The 14,330-nt window shown below is 40.5% G+C and overlaps 1 non-coding gene across 1 annotated transcript; it reads right to left on the reverse strand.

The window, feature by feature from the left end:
• Positions 1-9,686: 9,686 nt before the first annotated feature.
• LOC112780707 (small nucleolar RNA R71) lies at positions 9,687-9,794 on the reverse strand. The gene has a single exon (XR_003191525.1). It is a non-coding gene; the product is annotated as a small nucleolar RNA R71 (small nucleolar RNA).
• Between the last annotated feature and the right edge of the window lie 4,536 nt (positions 9,795-14,330).

Here is a 14,330-nt window from a genome sequence, read left to right on the forward strand (position 1 = left end):
CCCCAATCTTCTGACGGACATAACTTTCTCATTTTGAATCATTTTTCACCCGTTCTTCGAACGGCATGGACATCCCGAATCCAATTTCATTTCTAAACAGATTTGGCACAAATCAGAGATCCGTAGTCCAAGTTATGTCCCGTCAAAGTATGCCCAAAAACCATGTTTTCATGCAAAACCACAAGGTGCCATTTTCAAAACAAGCCAATTTCAACCTTTTCTTGAAATCAATCAAAATGTACCAAAATCAACATCAAGTCATCCTCAACTCACACATTAACACTTTACCAAAATTCCCAAAACCACCATCCAACCATTTTAACACTTCTCAATCAATGGCTAAAGGACAAACACAATATCATGTCATACGTCCTTCCTCATCCCAATTTCCAATAATACCAGTTCCAATCAACTATCATTATACATAATCATCATCATACTCACCATCGATATGGTACCACCCACCAATTCAACCTCAATAATTTATCAAGCATATATCACAACATGCATTTCTCATATATCACACAATCAAGGCATCAATATTCATAATCACATACATGATCACATCATATATCTCAACCATTTAACAACATCAACCATTCAATGCCTATCTTAGGGCCTCTAGCCTAAGTATTTCCTACCACATTACATATTAGATACGAGAAACCGAGACCATACCTTAGCCGATTTCCCCAAGCTCAACCGGAGCACTTCCAAACCCCTTGTCCACAAGCTCTTAAGGTCTCAACACCTCCAAGAACAGATTTTATCACACAACCCTCTCCCAAGCTTTCCAAAATCACCAATCAAGCTCCAATATTCACATATACACAACCTAAGCCACAATCATTATACCCATACACAACATCTCAATACCCAACATCATAGAACAACAAATTACACTAGGGTTGAGAATCTTACCACACCCAAGGTCCAAGGAGACAAGATTAACCTTCTTCAAGAGAGTTGGGTCCTATAACATCAAAGAGCCCAAAATCTCAACATTTCATCCATAAAACTCGAAAACAAGGGCTGGAATTTTGAAGAGCAAAACATAGCTTACCTTAAGATTGATTGTATGGGTTTTGTAGGGCTCTTCGCGGTGAACGCGTGGCCGCAAACGGTGCGGCGATCGGAGCTCTAGATCAAAAGTTATGGTGGTTTGAAGATCAACCAAGGGAGAAAACTTGAGAGTGTTCTTCCCCCCTTTAAATCAATTTCAGCGTGTGTTTGTGTGTTGTGAGGAGAGAGTGTGCTGAAAACTAGGGTTTTGGTTTAGTTTAGTTGGGCCAAGGGTCCACTTTGTGTCCGGTTGGCCCGGTTTGGTCCGTTCGGTCCAATCTTGGTCCGATTTCTATAAAATTGGTACCAAAATTCTCATCTCAATCTCCTCTACCATATTTAGCCATAAAAATAACATTTTTGGCTTTCTAGAATAAATTCTCATTTATGGGTTAATTAGCCGTTAATTAACCGGGTCTTACATCCTACCCACCTAATTGGGAATTTTGCCCACAAAATTCGAATTCAATTACCTGAGAATAAGTGCGGATAATCCGTTCGCATCTCCGACTCAAGTTCCCAAGTGTGTTCCTCAACACCGCCTCGACTCCAAGCCACTTTGACTAGTGAAACCTCTTTTTCACGCAACCGTTTGATACTAGTATCATCAATTCTGACTGGAGCCACTGGAAGCGTCAAATCTTCTCTTAACTGAACCAATTCAGGTCTAACACATGGCTAGCATCAGGAGTGTACTTCCGAAGCTGCGACACGTGAAACACGTCGTGCAGGTTTGAAAGATGAGGTGGTAGAGCCATCCGATATGCCACCGGTCCAACCCTTTCCAGGATCTGAAATGGACCGATGTACCGAGGGTTCAACTTCCTTGCTTTAATCGCCCTACCTACTCCCGTGGTTGGAGTAACCTTAAGGAAAACATGATCTCCTTCCTCAAATTCCAAGGGCTTTCGTCTTTGATCAGCGTAACTCTTCTGGCGACTCTGCGCCATAAGCATCCTATCTTGGATTTTCTTGACTTGTTTAGTGGTCTTAGCTATCATCTCCGGCCCCAACAAGCCTTTCTCTCCAGCTTCATACCAACATAGCGGAGATTGACATTTACTCCCATACAATGCCTCATACGGAGCCATTCCGATACTCGCATGGTAACTATTATTGTATGCAAACTCCACTAACGGCATATACCGATCCCAACTCGCCGGTTGGTCCAAAACACAAGCTCTCAACATATCCTCTATTGTTTGGATTGTTCTCTCGGATTGACCATCTGTTTAAGGATGGTAAGCCGTACTCAAGCTTAGTCGGGTTCCGAAAGCTTTCTGAAATGCACCCCAAAACATCGAAGTGAAGCGAGGATCTCTATTAGAGATTATAGTAGCCGGTACGCCATGAAGTCTCACAATCTCCTTTATGTACAACCGTAGTAGTTCCTCAAGGGTGTAAGTCATCCGAATGGGTAAAAAGTAAGCTGATTTCGTCAGTCGGTCCACAATCACCCAGATAACATCAAAACCAGTCCTAGTCCTTGGTAATCCTGACACAAAGTCCATTGCAATACTCTCCCACTTCCATTGCGGAACCTCTAAAGGTTGCAACATCCCAAAAGGTCTTTGATGTTCAATCTTCACCTTTTGACAAGTTAAGCACATTGAAACATATTATGCCACATCATTCTTCATGCCTGGCCACCAAAACATCGCCTTTAAATCATGGTACATTTTAGTACTTCCCGGGTGAATGGAGAATCCGCTTTTGTGTGCCTCCTTTAAGATATCTTGCCTCAAAGTGCTAACATCTGGCACAATGATTCTACCCTTGAATCTCCATAACCCATCTTCTTCTTCCGACACTCTCCACTATTTTCCTTGCTCGATAGCCGGTAACACCTTCCATAACGCTTCATCATTTTTATGAGCCTTTAGGAGTTCGGACTTAAAGTCACTTGATATTTCTAATCGGCTCAAACACAAAGTTCTAGATACTTCTCGAGCACCAATTTTTAGACTCTCGAATCCCTTGAGAAACTTCTCTTGAAGCATCATCCAAGCCGCATATAACGACTTCCGACTTAATGCTTCCGCCACTACATTTGCCTTTCCCGGATGGTAATTCAACTCAAAGTCGTAGTCCTTCAATAATTCCATCCACCTCCTTTGCCTCATATTAAGCTCTTTCTGATCAAAGAGATATTTCAAGCTCTTGTGATCGGAGAAGACTTGGAACTTAACCCCATAGAGATAATGCCTCCACACCTTCAAGGCAAACACGACCGCAGCGAGTTCCAAATCATGCGTAGGGTAACTAACTTCATGAGGTCTCAACTGTCGTGAGGCATATGCCACTACATTATGATGCTGCATCAGCACGTATCCTAGACCCTTTAGTGAGGCATCACAGTACACCTCAAATGGTTCGTTCAGCTCAGGTAACACCAACACAGGTGCAGTGGTCAACTTTTCTTCAATGCCTGAAAGCTCTCCTCGCACTCAGGAGTCCAAACAAACGGAGTGTCTTTGCGGGTTAATTTTGTCAACGGCAAGGCTAATTGCGAAAAGCCTTTGATGAACCTTCGGTAATAGCCAGCTAAACCCAGAAAACTCCTTATCTCAGTTACTGTGGTTGGTTGCCTCCAATCCATCACAGCTTCAACCTTAGTTGGATCTACGGCTATTCCCTTCTTACTCACCACGTGACCCAAAAACTTTACCTCATCCTTCCAAAACTCACACTTAGACAGTTTCGCATAGAGTTTCTTCTCCTTTAGAATTTGCAACACGGTCCTCAAGTGTTCCGCATGCTCTTCTTCAGTCTTGGAGTAAATTAGTATGTCGTCAATGAAGACAACAACGAATTTATCCAGAAACGGACGGAACACTCTATTCATGTAATCCATGAATACTACAGGAGCGTTCGTCAACCCAAAGGACATTACAGTGTACTCGTAATGACCATAACGAGTCCTAAAAGCGGTCTTAGGGATATCCTCACCCCTCACCCTTATCTAGTGATAACCGGATCGCAAATCGATCTTGGAGAAAACCCCAGCTCCTTGTAACTGATCCATGAGATCATCAATCTTTGGCAATGGGTACTTATTCTTTAGGGTGACCTTGTTTAGCTGCCTGTAATCCACACAGAGTCGCATACTTCTATCTTTCTTCCTTACCAGTAACACTGGAGCACCCCACGGGGAAACACTTGGTCGGATAAAGTTCTTACCCAACAATTCCTCTAACTGAGACTTTAGCTTGGCCATCTCTAACGGTGACATTCTATAAGGAGCACTTGAGATTGGTCCCGCCCCAGGCACCAATTCAATAGCTAACTCGACCTCTCGGTTAGGTAGAAATTAATCAATGTCATCAGAAAATACTTCCAGAAACTCACGCACCACCGGAATCTTTTCCAACCTTTGATCATCACTCGAAACACCCGCGGTTAGCAACAGGATACCCTGACATTCGATTCCGGAACAGTTCACCATCATCGAATTCAAGTAATAATTATTCACAACGACCGGCCCTTCTGTATCTTCCGGCATAAAGTACACCGACTTTGCAGAACAATCAAGCAGGACATGGTTCTCAGATAACCAGTCCAATCCCAAGATAAGATCAAGACCGATCATCGGTAAGCAGATTAAATTATGGACAAAATCACGCTGCTTGAACCTAAACGAAACTTTCGGGCATCCTAGCCTAGTTACCATGGCCTCATGGGTAGCATTATACACTTTTAGGTCATAACCTAAGGTTACGATCTTCAATCCTAACTCATGGGCTTTCTCAAATGCAATGAATGAATGCGATGCTCCCGAATCAAATAAAGCATTTAAAGTTCGACCAGCTATTTCACAGTTACCTCGGATAAGTGCCTCAGATCCCTCAGCACCTATAGTTGAAGTGGTGAACACCCGACCAGTCTGCTGTGCCTTCCCAGCACCTTGCTTCTGCTGCTCCAGACAACTTGCGGCTCTATGCCCCACCTTTCCATAATTGTAGCACAAACCCCATCCGGCCTTGCATGGTACTCCCGGATGGTGACTCCCACACCTAGTACAAGCTTGATCATTCTGAGGCTGCTTCCCAAACCTTTTTCCTTGGGAGTAGTTGTTGTTGGGCCTCCTAAAGGAACCTCCCCTCTTGAAAGGCGGACCTCTAGGTGCAAAACTCTTCCCTCGGTTATGTGGAAATGATCCTTTGTGACTTCCTTTCTCAGTGGCTGCACTCTTCACACACTCTTCAGCAACCCAACACTTGTTCACCAACTCGGAGAAAGTCCTAATCTCCATTGGTCCCACTGAGCTGAAAATATCACTCCGGAGTCCTCCTTCGTACTTAACACACTTCCATTCCTCATATTCCACCGGAGTCCCTTGACACATACGAGAGAATCTGAACAGCTCCTCAAACTTGTCAGTATACTCAGATACGGACATAGTACCCTGCTTTAGCTGCAATAATTCAATCTCCTTGGCCGTCCTAGCAGAAGTCGGAAAGTACTTCTTATAGAACTCCTCTTGGAAGACATCTGATGAGCGGATAATTTATACGCTTTTTGGCATTGTTTTTAGTATGTTTTTAGTAGGATCTAGTTACTTTTAGGGATGTTTTCATAAGTTTTTATGTTAAATTCACATTTCTGGACTTTACTATGAGTTTGTGTGTTTTTCTGTGATTACAGGTATTTTCTGGCTGAAATTGAGGGACTTGAGCAGAAATCAGATTCAGAGGTTGAAAAAGGACTGCTGATGCTGTTGGATTCTGACCTCCCTGCACTCAAAGTGGATTTTATGGAGCTACAGAACTCGAAATGGCGCGCTTCCAATTGCGTTGGAAAGTAGACATCCAGCGCTTTCCAGAAATATATAATAGTCCATACTTTGGCCAAGAATTGACGACGTAAACTGGCGTTCAACGCCAGCCTTCTGCCCAAATCTGGCATCCAGCGCCAGAAAAGGATCCAAAACCAGAGTTGAACGCCCAAACTGGCACAGAAACTGGCGTTCAACTCCACAAATAGCCTCTACACGTGTAACACTCAAGCCCAAGCCCAAGCACGCACCAAGTGGGCCCCGGAAGTGGATTTGTACATCAATTACTTACTCATGTAAACCCTAGTAGCTAGTTTATTATAAATAGGACCTCTTACTATTGTATTTGACATCTTGGAACGCATTGTTCTTAGACCATGGGGGCTGGCCACACGGCCATGCCTGGACCTTCACTTATGTATTTTTAACGGTAGAGTTTCTACACTCCATAGATTAAGGTGTGGAGCTCTGCTGTTCCTCAAAGATTAATGCAAGTACTACTGTTTTCTATTCAATTCATCTTATTTCGCTTCTAAGATATCCATTCGCACCCAAGAACGTGATGAAGGTGATGATTATGTGTGACGCTCATCACCATCTCCCCTATGAACGCGTGCCTGACAAACACTTCTGTTCTACATGAATTAAGCTAGAATGAATATCTCTTAGATCTCCTAACAGGAATCTCCGTGGCGTAAGCTAGAATGATGGCGGCATTCAAGAGAATCCGGAAGGTCTAAACCTTGTCTGTGGTATTCTGAGTAGGATTCAATGATTGAATGACTGTGACGAGCTTCAAACTCGCGAGTGCTGGGCGTTAGTGACAGACGCAAAAGGAGGGTGAATCCTATTCCAGCATGATCGAGAACCGACAGATGAATAGCCGTGCCGTGACAGGGTGCGTGAGCATATGATTCACTGAGAGGAGGGGATGTAGCCACTGACAACGGTGATGCCCTTGCATACAGCCAGCCATGGAAAGGAGTAAGAAGGATTGAAGGAAGAAGTAGGAAAGTAGAAAAAGAAAGGGCACAGTATCTCCATTCGCTTATCTGAAATTCCTGCCAATGAACCTACATAAGTATCTCTATCCCTATTCTTTTATTTATTATTCGAAAACTCCATAATTATTTTATATCCGCCTGACTGAGATTTGCAAGGTGACCATAGCTTGCTTCATACCAACAATCTCCGTGGGATTCGACCCTTACTCACGTAAGGTATTACTTGGACGACCCAGTGCACTTGCTGGTTAGTTGAATGGAGTTGTGATCACACGTGCCATTACCAGGGATTATTAAGATCCCAATTCATTACACCATGATCTCTTTAGGGTATTTTTGATTTCATACAAATACAAAGAGACTAACTTTGAGGATCACAATTTCGTCCACCAAGTTTTTGGCGCCGTTGCCGGGGATTGTTTGAGTTTTCGGCAAGCTTTTGGTCCGGTAACATCAGTGCCAAGTTTGATCCGGCAACAGCACCAAGTTTTTGGCGCCGTTGCCGGGGATTGTTCGAGTTTGGACAACTGACGGTTCATCTTGTTGCTCAGATTAGGTAATTTTCTTTTTGTTTTCTTTTCAAAAAATTTTTCAAAAATCTTCAAAAATTTCTCATCTGTTTTCGAAAAAAAAAGTTTTAAAATAAAAATGTTTTCAAAAATAAATTATTCTATGACTTCAAAATTTTTAAGAATGAATTCTAGTGTTTCAGGAAGCATGGCTGGCTGTAAAGCCATGTCTAATACAATTGTAGAGCATGTTAGACGTGTCATGTCTGAGTTACATACTAAAGCTTGGCTGGCTATTAAGCCAAGCCTGACCCTTTGATTGGAGTTTTAGAGCATAAGATTCCTGGAATTCATATTAAAAATTTTGAATCCTTATTTTTCTCTTTTTAATTTTCGAAAAATACAAAATAAAAATCCAAAAAAATTAGAAAATCATAAAAATCAAAAATATTTTTCTGTTTCTTGTTTGAGTCATGAGTCATGTCATAAGTTTGGTGTCAATTGCATGTGCATCTTGCATTTTTTTCGAAAATTCATGCATTCATAGTGTTCTTCATGATCTTCAAGTTGTTCTTGGTAAGTCTTCTTGTTTGATCTTGATGATTTTTTGTTTTGTGTCTTTTCATGTTTATCATATGCATTCTTGAATTCTTAGTGCGTAAGCATTAAAGAATTCTAAGTTTGGTGTCTTGCATGTTTTCTTTGCATTAAAAATTTTTCAAAAATATGTTCTTGATGTTCATCATGATCTTCATAGTGTTCTTGGTGTTCATCTTGACATTCATAGCATTCTTGCATGCATTCGTTGTTTTGATCTAAAAATTTCATGCATTGCATAATTTTCATGTTTCCATAAAAAAAAAATTTCAAAAAAATCAAAAAAAATGTCTTTCCCTTTTTTCTCTCATCAAATTTGAAAATTTGAGTTGACTTTTTCAAAAATTTTTAAAATCAAATTGTTTCTCATGAGTCAAATCAAATTTTCAATTTGAAAATCTTATCTTTTTCAAAATCTTTTTCAAAAATCAAATCTTTTTTAAAATTCTTAGTTATTTTCGAAAATTTCAAAAATATTTTTCAAAAATCTTTTTCTTATTTTTATACCAAATTTTCGAAAATAACATAATCAATTAATGTTTTGATTCAAAGATTTGAAGTTTGTTACTTGCTTGTTAAGAAAGATTCAAACTTTAAGTTCTAGAATCATATCTTGTGATTTCTTATGAATCAAGTCATTAATTGAGATTTTAAAAATCAAATCTTTTTCAAAACTAATTTCAATCATATCTTTTCAAAAATATCTTCTTATCTTATCTTTTTCAAAAATATCTTTTCAAAATATCTTTTCTAACTTCCTAACTTCTTATCTTTTCAAATTTTGTTTCAACTAACTTTTTGTTTGTTTCTTAACTTTTTCAAAACTACCTAACTAACTCTCTCTCTCTAATTTTCGAAAATATCTTCCCTCTTTTTCAAAAATTTCTTTTTAATTAACTAATTATTTTTATTTTTAATTTAAAAAAAATTTCGAAAAAATACTAACAATTTTCAGAAACCATTTTCGAAAATCACTAACTCTTTTTCAAAATAAATTTCGAAAATTATCCCTCCCCCATCTCATTCTATTTATTCATTCATATCCTAACATCTCATCTCACCTCTCTTCCATCCTCACAGTTGTGTTTCTTCCATTATATTACATTCTTTGTCTCCCCCTCTTCTTCCACTCACACAGGAATCCCTATACTGTGGTATAAAGGATCTCCATTATTATTATTATTATTCTGTGCCCTCTTCTTTGTCATATGAGCAGGAGCAAGGATAAGAACATTCTTGTGAAAGCAGATCCAGAACCTGAAAGGACTCTGAAGAGAAAATTAAGAGAAGCTAAATTACAACAATCCAGAGATAACCTTTCAGAAATTTTCAAACAGGAAAAGGAGATGGCAGCCGAAAATAATAAATGCAAGGAGAATGCTTGGTGACTTTACTGCACCTAATTCCAATTTACATGGAAGAAGCATCTCCATTCCTGCCATTGGAGTAAACAACTTTGAGCTGAAACCTCAATTAGTTTTTCTGATGCAGCAGAACTGCAAGTTTCATGGACTTCCATCTGAAGATCCTTTTCAGTTCTTAACTGAATTCTTGCAGATATGTGATACTGTTAAGACTAATGGAGTAGATCCTGAAGTCTACAGGCTCATGCTTTTCCCTTTTGCTGTAAGAGACAGAGCTAGATTATGGTTGGACTCTCAACCAAAAGACAGCCTGAACTCTTGGGATAAGCTGGTCACGGCTTTCTTAGCCAAGTACTTTCCTCCTCAAAAGCTGAGCAAGCTTAGAGCTGATGTTCAAACCTTCAGACAGAAAGAAGGTGAATCCCTCTATGAAGCTTGGGAAAGATACAAACAGTTGACCAAAAAGTGTCCTTCTGACATGCTTTCAGAATGGACCATCCTAGATATATTCTATGATGGTTTATCTGAGCTATCAAAGATGTCACTGGACACTTCTGCAGGTAGATCCATTCACCTAAAGAAAATGCCTGCAGAAGCTCAAGAACTCATTGACATGGTTGCTAATAACCAGTTCATGTACACTTCTGAAAGGAATCCTGTGAGTAATGTGATGCCTATGAAGAAGGGAGTTCTTGAAGTTGATACTCTGAATGCCATATTGGCTCAGAATAAAATATTGACTCAGCAAGTCAATATGATCTCTCAGAGTCTGAATGGAATGCAAGCTGCATCCAACAGTACTCAAGAGGCTTCTCCTGAAGAAGAAGCTTATGATCCTGAGAACCCTGCAATAGCAGAGGTGAACTACGTAGGTGAACCTTATGGAAACACCTATAACTCATCATGGAGAAATCATCCAAATTTCTCATGGAAGGATCAAAAGCCTCAACAAGGCTTTAATAATGGTGGAAGAAACAGGTTTAGCAATAGCAAGCCTTTTCCATCATCAACTCAGCAACAGACAGAGAACTCTGAATAAAATGCTTCTAATTTAGCAAATCTAGTCTCTGATCTATCTAAGGCCACTGTAAGTTTCATGAATGAAACATGGTCTTCCATTAGAAATCTGGAAGCACAAGTGGGCCAGCTGAGTAAAAGGATCACTGAAATCCCTCCTAGTACTCTCCCAAGCAATACAGAAGAGAACCCAAAAGGAGAGTGCAAGGCCATTGACATAAGCGCCATGGCCGAACCTGTGAGGAGAGGAGAGGACGTGAATCCCAAGGAGGAAGACCTCCTGGGACGTCCAGTGGTCAATAAGGAGCTTCCCTCTGAGGAATCAAGGGACTCTGAGGCTCACCTAGAGACCATAGAGATCCCATTGAACCTCCTTATGCCCTTCATGAGCTCTGATGAGTATTCCTCTTCTGAAGAGAATGAGGATGTTACTGAAGAGCAAACTGCCAAGTTTCTTGGTACAATCATGAAGCTGAATGCCAAATTATTTGGCATTGATGCTTGGGAAGTTGAACCTCCCTTGTTCATCAATGAACTAAGTGATCTGGATCAACTGACATTGCCTCAGAAGAGACAGGATCCTGGAAAGTTCATAATACCCTGTACCATAGGCACCATGATCTTTAAGGCTCTGTGTGACCTTGGTTCAAGAATAAACCTCATGCCCCTCTCTGTAATAGAGAAACTGGGAATCTATGGGGTGCAAGCTGCTAAAATCTCACTGGAGATGGCAGACAGCTCAAGAAAATAGGCTTATGAACAAGTAGAAGATGTATTAGTAAAGGTTGAGGGCCTTTACATACCTACTGATTTCATAGTCCTGGATACTGGAAAGGAAGAGGATGAATCCATCATCCTAGGAAGACCTTTCCTAGCCACAGCAAGAGCTGTGATTGATGTTGACAGAGGTGAAATATTCCTTCAATGGAATGAGAACTCCCTTGTGTTTAAAACTCAAGGATCTCCCTCTGCAACCATGGAGAGGAAGCTTGAAAAGCTTCTCTCAAAGCAGAGTCAACCAGAGCCCCCACAGTCAAACTCTAAGTTTAGTGTTGGGAGGCCACAACCAAACTCTAAGTTTGGTGTTGAACTCCCATATCCAAACTCTAAGTTTGGTGTTGGAGAGTCTCAATAAAGCTCTGCACATCTGTGAGGCTCCATGAGAGCCCACTGTCAAGCTATTAACATTAAAGAAGCGCTTGTTGGGAGGCAACCCAATGTTTATCTAATTCTTATTTTTATTGTTTTTCATGTTTTCTTAGGTTCATGATCATGTGGAGTCACAAAATAAACAAAAAAAATTCAAAAACGGAATCAAAAACAGCAGAAGAAAAATCACACCCTGGAGGAGCATCTGTCTGGCGTTCAAACGCCAGAACAGAGCATAGTTCTGGCACTGAACGCCCAGAATGGGAGCATCCAGGCGCTGAACGCCCAGAACAAGCATGGTTCTGGCGTTCAACGCTAGAAATGGCAGCAAATGGGCGTTGAACGCCCAAAATGGGCACCAACCTGGCGCTGAACGCCCAGAGTTGTGTGCAAGGGCATTTTGCATGCCTAAATTGGTGCAGGGATGTAATTGCCCTGACACCTCAAGATCTGTGGACCCCACAGGATCATCTCAGGATCTGTGGACCTCACAGGATCCCCACCTACCTCCACTCACTCCCTTCTCTCTTCTCAATCATCCTCTATTCCCAATAAACACTCTTCCCTATTAACTCTTTACCACTCACATCCAAACACCCACTTTCCTTCAAAATTCAACATCTCTCTACCACCCAATCCCACCCATATGGCCAAATACACACTCCCATCCATCTCCTCCATATCTTCTTCATCCTTTCTTCTTTTGCTCGAGGGCGAGCAACATTCTAAGTTTGGTGTGGTAAAAAGCATAGATTTTTTGTTTTTTCCATAACCATTGAAGGCACCTAAGGCCAGAGAAGCCTCTAGAAAGAGGAAAGGGAAGACAAAAGCTTCCATCAAGGGTCTATAGCTCAGTGGTAGAACATTTGACTGTAAATCAAGAGATCCCTGAGATACCTCAGGGGATACATTTTCTTCCACACAATTATTGGAAGCAACTAAGGGTGGAACATCAAGAGCACTCCATCATCCTTAATGAAATCAGAGAAGATCTAAAAGCAATGAAGGAGGAGCAGCAAAGACAAGGAAGAGACATAGAAGAGCTCAAGGACATCACTAAGGTGGACTCATTCCTTGTTCTTACTTTCTCTGTTTTTCGTTTTCTATGTTATGTGCTTATCTATGTTTGTGTCTTCATTACATGATCATTAGTAGTAGTAACTTTGTCTTAAAGTTATAAATGTCCTATGAATCCATCACCTTTCTTAAACGAAAAATGTTTTAAATTCAAAAGAACAAGAAGTACATGAGTTTCAAATTTATCCTTGAACTTAGTTTAATTATATTGATGTGGTGACAATGCTTCTTGTTTTCTGAATGTATGCTTGAACAGTGCATATGTCTTTTGAAGTTGTTGTTTAAGAATGTTAAATATGTTGGCTCTTGAAAGAATGATGACTAGGAGACATGTTATTCGATAATCTGAAAAATCATAAAAATGATTCTTGAAGCAAGAAAAAGCAGCAAAGAGCAAAGCTTGCAGAAAAAAAAAAAGAAAGAAAAAAGAACAAAATAGGCGAAAAAAAAATAGAAAGAAAAAGAAAAAAGCAAGCAGAAAAAGCCAATAACCCTTAAAACCAAAAGGCAAGGGCAAATAAAAAGGATCCCAAGGCTTTGAGCATCAATGGATAGGAGGGCCTAAAGGAATAAAATCCTGGTCTAAGCGGCTAAACCAAGCTGTCCCTAACCATGTGCTTGTGGCGTGTAGGTGTCAAGTGAAAACTTGAGACTGAGCGGTTAAAGTCAAGGTCCAAAGCAAAAACAAAGAGTGTGCTTAAGAACCCTGGACACCTCTAATTGGGGACTTTAGCAAAGCTGAGTCACAATCTGAAAAGGTTCACCCAATTATGTGTCTGTGGCATTTATGTATCCGGTGGTAATACTGGAAAACAAAGTGCTTAGGGCCACGGCCAAGACTCATAAAATAGCTGTGTTCAAGAATCATCATACTGAACTAGGAGAATCAATAACACTATCTGAACTCTGAGTTCCTATAGATGCCAATCATTCTGAACCTCAATGGATAAAGTGAGATGCCAAAACTATTCAAGAGGCAAAAAGCTATAAGTCCCGCTCATATGATTGGAGCTATGTTTCATTGATAGTTTGGAATTTATAGTATATTCTATTCTTTTTATCCTACTTGATTTTCAGTTGCTTGGGGACAAGCAACAATTTAAGTTTGGTGTTGTGATGAGCGGATAATTTATACGCTTTTTGGCATTGTTTTTAGTATGTTTTTAGTAGGATCTAGTTACTTTTAGGGATGTTTTCATAAGTTTTTATGTTAAATTCACATTTCTGGACTTTACTATGAGTTTGTGTGTTTTTCTGTGATTTCAGGTATTTTCTGGCTGAAATTGAGGGACTTGAGCAGAAATCAGATTCAGAGGTTGAAAAAGGACTGCTGATGCTGTTGGATTCTGACCTCCCTGCACTCAAAGTGGATTTTCTGGAGCTACAGAACTCGAAATGGCGCGCTTCCAATTGCGTTGGAAAGTAGACATCCAGGGCTTTCCAGAAATATATAATAGTCCATACTTTGGCCAAGAATTGATGACGTAAACTGGCGTTCAACGCCAGCCTTCTGCCCAAATCTGGCGTCCAGCGCCAGAAAAGGATCCAAAACCAGAGTTGAACGCCCAAACTGGCACAGAAACTGGCGTTCAACTCCACAAATGGCCTCTACACGTGTAACACTCAAGCCCAAGCCCAAGCACGCACCAAGTGGGCCCCGGAAGTGGATTTGTACATCAATTACTTACTCATGTAAACCCTAGTAGCTAGTTTATTATAAATAGGACCTCTTACTATTGTATTTGACATCTTGGAACGCATTGTTCTTAGACCATGG

Source organism: Arachis hypogaea, chromosome 19 (assembly GCF_003086295.3).
Source record: "Arachis hypogaea cultivar Tifrunner chromosome 19, arahy.Tifrunner.gnm2.J5K5, whole genome shotgun sequence".
Classification (NCBI taxonomy): Eukaryota; Viridiplantae; Streptophyta; class Magnoliopsida; order Fabales; family Fabaceae; genus Arachis; species Arachis hypogaea.